The 6,000-nt window shown below is 41.1% G+C and overlaps 1 protein-coding gene across 1 annotated transcript in view; it reads right to left on the minus strand.

The window, feature by feature from the left end:
* Positions 1 to 3,572, minus strand: part of LOC126518717 (nose resistant to fluoxetine protein 6-like) — a 33,420-nt gene extending 29,848 nt beyond the window's left edge. The window contains exon 1 of the mRNA XM_050168492.3: positions 2,468 to 3,572. The gene's annotated coding sequence lies outside the window, so the exon portion shown is untranslated. The remainder of the gene's footprint in view (positions 1 to 2,467) is intronic.
* Between the last annotated feature and the right edge of the window lie 2,428 nt (positions 3,573 to 6,000).

Here is a 6,000-nt window from a genome sequence, read left to right on the forward strand (position 1 = left end):
GGGGTGATCGGACGTGACTGAGGGAGTGCCTTCGTCCTACAGGTCATCATTTATGCTAATGATGGCCAACCCACGGGACAACAATGCTGCGGCATTTTGAGGTTTGAGGTTTGAGGTTTATTTATTGATTTCTTTCTGTACATCAACAGAAATCGAAGCAAAAGCAAAAGGCTATACAGCCTGACAGAGGCTTTTGCTCCGAGATACAGTTCAGCAAGCAGGCATAAGCAGACAAAAGATAATCATAGAACAATCTAAATTGTCGCTAGTTATAAAAAAAACAAAAAAAATATAACAGAGTAAAGAAAACAAGCAGATCGACATTCATATATTGTAACAAGCAGCAAAAAAAATAAAGAAACAATGTGTGCTAAGAAATAAAACACAGTGTACATTGAGTAAGATAAAAAAGTCAATACACATGGAGGTTGTAATCAACACTTAAACAGTAATTAAACATATTCAATGCAGTTTTCAAGAAGAATTTGTTTAAACCTATTTTTGGAAATTTGTTTATTTAGGTCTAAAATGTTGCCAAGTTTATTAAGCAGACTGGGTATTTGATGCAGAATATGCTGCCGACCATAGGTAGTTCTAATTTTTGGTGTTCTTATACTTTGTGACCGTAGGCAATATTGAACACATCTAGAAGAACTGTACGAGGGGTATAGCTTATTATTTTGGATATGAAGAAAAAGCTTAAGATAATAGATTTGGTTAGCTTGCAATATGAAATGTTTAGTAAAAAGCGGACGCGTGCTGAGACCTTGCGGCTGACCATAATATCCCTCAAATATTCGTAGTACCTTTTTTTGTAATGTGAGTAATGTGGTATAGTTCTGTGCTGTCGTTGTGCCCCAAATCAACACGCAGTAACTAAGCCTGGAATAGAATAACGTATAATATAGCGCTTTCTTGAGCCAAAGTGGTAATAATCGGCTTAACCTGTACATACATCCAACACTTTTGCTTAATTCTAATGCTAATTTATTTACGTGTTCATTCCAAGACAAGTCTTCCTGGAACCATACGCCCAGAAATTTTTGAACCTTAACTTGCTGAAGCGTCTGGCCCTCAAAGTAAACATTTAAGCTTATATTCCGTGGCTTATTGATAGGTGCAAACAATATGTATTTAGTTTTACTCACGTTTAGTCGTAACTTCTTGATTTTAAGCCAACAAGACAGCTTACTTAGATAGGTATTTACACTTCGTTCAAGGTTAGAAATTGAAACATCAGTAAAAAAAAATATTAGTGTCATCGGCGTACATAATTATTTTAGGAGAATCCGGAATGCGACACAGGTCATTTACGTAAATTATAAATAACAGTGGACCGAGTATAGATCCTTGTGGGACACCTTTGTTGACCTTAGCATGCGAGGATGTTTCTTGATTAATAACTACATATTGGTAATGGTCTGTCAAGTAATTTTGTAGTAATCTATTGGCAATACCACGGACGCCGTAATTATTAAGTTTTTCTAGAAGAACGCTATGACACACGGTATCAAATGCTTTATGGAAATCTACAAACAGTCCCACCGTGTAAAGCTTTGACTCGAAATTATTTAGTATTTCACTTTTAATGTCGAGTAATGCAAGCTCAGTGGATTTGCCTTTTTGAAAGCCAAACTGGGCCTCACTTAGGATATTATACTTCTTAAAAAAAACTTTGTAATCTGATATTTATAGCACTTTCAGACACTTTCGACAGTATCGGAAGTACCGATATTGGCCGATAATTTGCAATTTCTTTGTCATTACCACCTTTGAAAACCGGACACACACGAGCTATTTTCAGTTGATCAGGAAAAACTCCAGTAGAGAAAGTTAAGTTAATAATGTATGAGAGCGCGGGCGATATCACATCAGCAACGTATTTTATTGGCATAGGTTTGATGTCATCATGTCCTGCCGCACAGTTGTTTTTAATCTTAGTTATTAATTCTTCAGTCTCACGACATGAAACAGAATGCAAAACTATGGAGTTAGGTAAGCCACGGTCATTTATCGATAATCTTGGATCATCGTCATCACATATCTCATCGTAACCACAACTAGTAATGAAGTAATCGTTCATTTCAGTTGCAACCTCTCTGTAGCCAAGGCCGCTAGAGTTAGCTAGAATGCTAGGGACGTGGTTTTGTTTTATTCGACCGGAAAGATTTCTAACTTCGTTCCAAATTCTCCTGGGATCATTACTTATTTTGCAAAATAAATTCTCATAATATCTGAACTTAGCACACCTTAGTTCACCATTTAGCTGGTTTCTGTACTTTTTAAACTCAATAAATAAATTTATGTCGCGTGTCTTTACAAATGCATGGTACATGCATGGTACATTTTCAGTTGTCGCGTCTTACGGAGTGAAGTGTAAATGAAAGTTTTCGACATTCAGCTCAGCCATGACTTAGCACATTCACGGCATAGTCTTAAGGGGCAGCACGCAGCCCATCCAACGTACCTGTACCAGCGACGAAAAATTATGACGAAGGCTGCTTTCGCGCTTCGCGCATTTTTGATGCTGGTAATGATGTAGAAGAACAAGTATCCGCTGCAAAAATATAGAAAGAAAATGATAGAAACAATGCATTTTGACCTCAATGTGATGTATAAGCGAAGTAAAGAGTCGGAAGCAACAGCCGAGATTGGGCTGTGCAGAGTCCATATTTGGAGGCTCTGGCTAAGCTTCTAGAAAAATGTGCTTGAAATTTGCGATGCCTGAATGAGGGCGTTAATTCTTTGCGACAATAATGGTAACGGGCTCTCAACTGGCGTGGGCATGTGTGAAGTTGTCACGATAGCCATAGGCGTCTTTCGTAAGACGGTGGACATTTTATAAACGGAGAACTGCAACGGTTCCATAAGGAAACCAGACTTCAATAAATGTTAGTTCTCAGCGGTTTTTACCATCGTAATTCGTTTGGGAAATATTTTTACATTAATCGCTTCCGCGTGTGCGATTCGTCGATTCGCGATACGCTGACAGCGCTATTTTCCCCCCTAAAATTAACTGCTGCAGAGGCAGTCATTAGTTGGTAAGAAATCATAACATTCGAATTGGTAGTTTAACAAGCGTCACCATTTCAAGATTTCATTTTTTCATTTTAGACTCATGCCGGAACAGCAGAAATGAATCCGGGTGATAATAAAGTAATATCTTTGAAGCAGAAATCCGTAGACCTTTACCAGTTTTGAGATATGCCTCCCGAAATTTGGCTAAGAAATGTGCTGGCGTTCCCCTTAATTTCGGCCTGCAGTGTTATATAAATCTTTGGACAATGTTAAGTGGCACGCCTGTGTATTTTGTAGGCTATATTTTTAAAGCATATCTCACACCTACTCCTTGTCTCGAGATTTTCGCTGACCACAGTAATGACCTCTCTACTCATCGGCCTGAAATCTGCGATTGCTACATGTGCCCCAAAATTATTTTACATTTTGCGAAACTCTGCAAGTCGGCTTCCAAAAACATTCCAGTTTACACAAACAAGATGGTGTACCTCGCGGTTTCAAACGCAAATAATGCGTCATTACCCATTCTCATGTTGAGGCAATTTATATGTGTCGCGAAGGAAGCTTGTATAAAGCAGTGTAACACACTCAGGTTTGTTAGGGGATATCTTTACTACACAATCGCTGCATGAACATAACCATCACAATAAGATGGCCACGTAAATATCCCTATGAACTCCCTATGACTAATGTTCCTAAAATTCAGCCTTTGTAAGCAGACAGACGCATTTATGACTGCCATCGTTTCATCCTTTGCTAAGGTATGGGGCATAAACTTGCAAATAAACATGATGCTTGCGCGCCATCAACTTGTCTGTACCATATGGTTTTACTAGAAAAAGTATGAAACAGATCTGAAGGAACGTTTGAACTAAAATAGTGATTCACTGAAATTCTCAGGTTCCGACATCTTTTTTCATATTTTCAGTGTCTCGCGTATATATTTTCATTTCAGTTTAAAACTCTTGAGTTTACATACTCTGCATTTTTTTTTTCGCTTTCACAAAGTGATATCGCATTCTCATGCGTCTGGGTTCCCGATGAAGAGTATGAGCTAAGTTATGCTCCCGTGTTTTATTCCACTGCTCAGAAGATAGACGTCACGTTTAGTTTTCAGATCATGGCATATGCCGCTGTAGAGAGCACACTCAGGAGAATAATAAAAAAAAAAGCAGACATGTAAACGAGATAACAAGCAGGAGGTTTTGCTCGTAATACGAGTAACCACTTGTACGTCACGTGCCTCATGAAGAAGAAAGTGTCCACAGACACGAAGCCAGCCGCCACCAAGGGCGAGTCGTACCGGTCCAAGTAGGACAGCATGTACGCCATGCCACCTGTCGAAGAGAAAGCACGTGTTCTTTCTTTTTTGTGGTTTTTTAAACCTCAGATATGTAAGCATCAGCCTTTGCCATCCTTATGTATTGTACATGAAGCTGTCTAATGAACGTAACTTATACAAGGTTTCAGGGCGTGCACACAAGCCCGCCGCGGCATAGCTCAAGGGCAGTGGTGTTGCGTGACACAGCATGAGGCCATGGGTTCGATCACGGTGGTGGCGGCCACATTCCGAAAGAGACGGAATGCAGTTCTTTAACATGCACTGGGTGCACGTTGAGGAACCTCAGCTGGCAAAAATTATTCCAGAATTCTCCACTATGGGGCTTCCCTCATGTCCCAGTGTGCCCTCCTTTCTTGGTTTGGGGACGTTAAACTGCACAATTAAAGACATATAAAAGAAAAAAAGAAAGGAAACATGCCACGAAATCTAAATACCAGCCACAAGAGAACGTTGACCAGGCCAATCTTTTCGCAGCCCGGTGACCAGAGATGTTCAATCGCATTAGTGAAAATGTGTTTCATTGATAAAGGATAAATGTGTTCTTTTGTAGAATGCGAAAATAAAATTAGCAGCATGACATAAAGTGCCGCCAACTTTGGTGCTCAGTTTAGTACCAGCTTGTCACGCAAAGCCGTAATTTCTGCTGCTGTTTATTTCCCCTAATAAGTAGAAAAATGAAAGGCCATGCCTAAGACAGGTACCATCGTTCGGCCAAGTAGTATTGTTTATATGAAACCGCTGACGACGAACCACCGCCCTTTAAATGTTAGCCCAGAGTGCAGGTGCCACATTTCCTTTAAGTTGGCTTATTCAGTTTACTTCTATAAGCGTCCACTGTCCCAGCATGCCACCTTGTATGGCAGATTACGCCTATGAAGTTTATTCTTTTTGTTTCGCGGAACAATCGAATCACCTTTTGAGAGATTAATTTTAGAGCGCAGCCCTTAGACACCCGTTCCTGTGACGAGCGTCGGCGGCGTAACCGAGCGAACGAACCCCGCTAAAGATGAAAGACACGAGCCGAGAACGGCGGAGGCCAATGGGAGCGCCCCCTTCAGTGAGGCACGCGCGGGAAACGGTTGTCATGCGGACCCGCCCGACCACTCGATGCGTACTCGTATCTGGTCTCAGCCGGACGGACCGCTCGTTTCGTACTATCGTCTGCCCGCGTCAGCTGTCGCTCGTGCTTGTTTGGTTTGCTTGGTTTGTTCTCGTTCGCGCTTGTTTCGATTGTCATAGTTTGCGATTGTGTTGTAATCAGATTGTATGTACCTGTAGTAATTGTGTAGTACCTTCTGGAAGCCACGCGGCACCAGCTATTACACTGGAACCTTAGACGAGTCATGTATAAAAGGCGACGCGCTTGACCCGCAGATCAGATTTTCGACGAATACCGACTCTGCTACATGTCTCTCTCAGGTTTTTTACCTGAATATATCGCGAATTGAAAACACTCATAGAGCTGCGATGAAATTTCGCATTAGGGAGTACCGTAATCGTAGTTCAATTTTTTTTAATAGGAATTAGCCAGAGAGCGGTTCCGCAGGAGCTAGTGCAAGCACTCCGCTCAGGGGAAGCAGTCGTGAAGAGAGTCAGAAGGCTATACTCATTGCTCACCGCTGGCAAACGAGTATTCACAG

This window comes from Dermacentor andersoni, chromosome 1, assembly GCF_023375885.2.
Source record: "Dermacentor andersoni chromosome 1, qqDerAnde1_hic_scaffold, whole genome shotgun sequence".
In the NCBI taxonomy this organism is placed as follows: Eukaryota; Metazoa; Arthropoda; class Arachnida; order Ixodida; family Ixodidae; genus Dermacentor; species Dermacentor andersoni.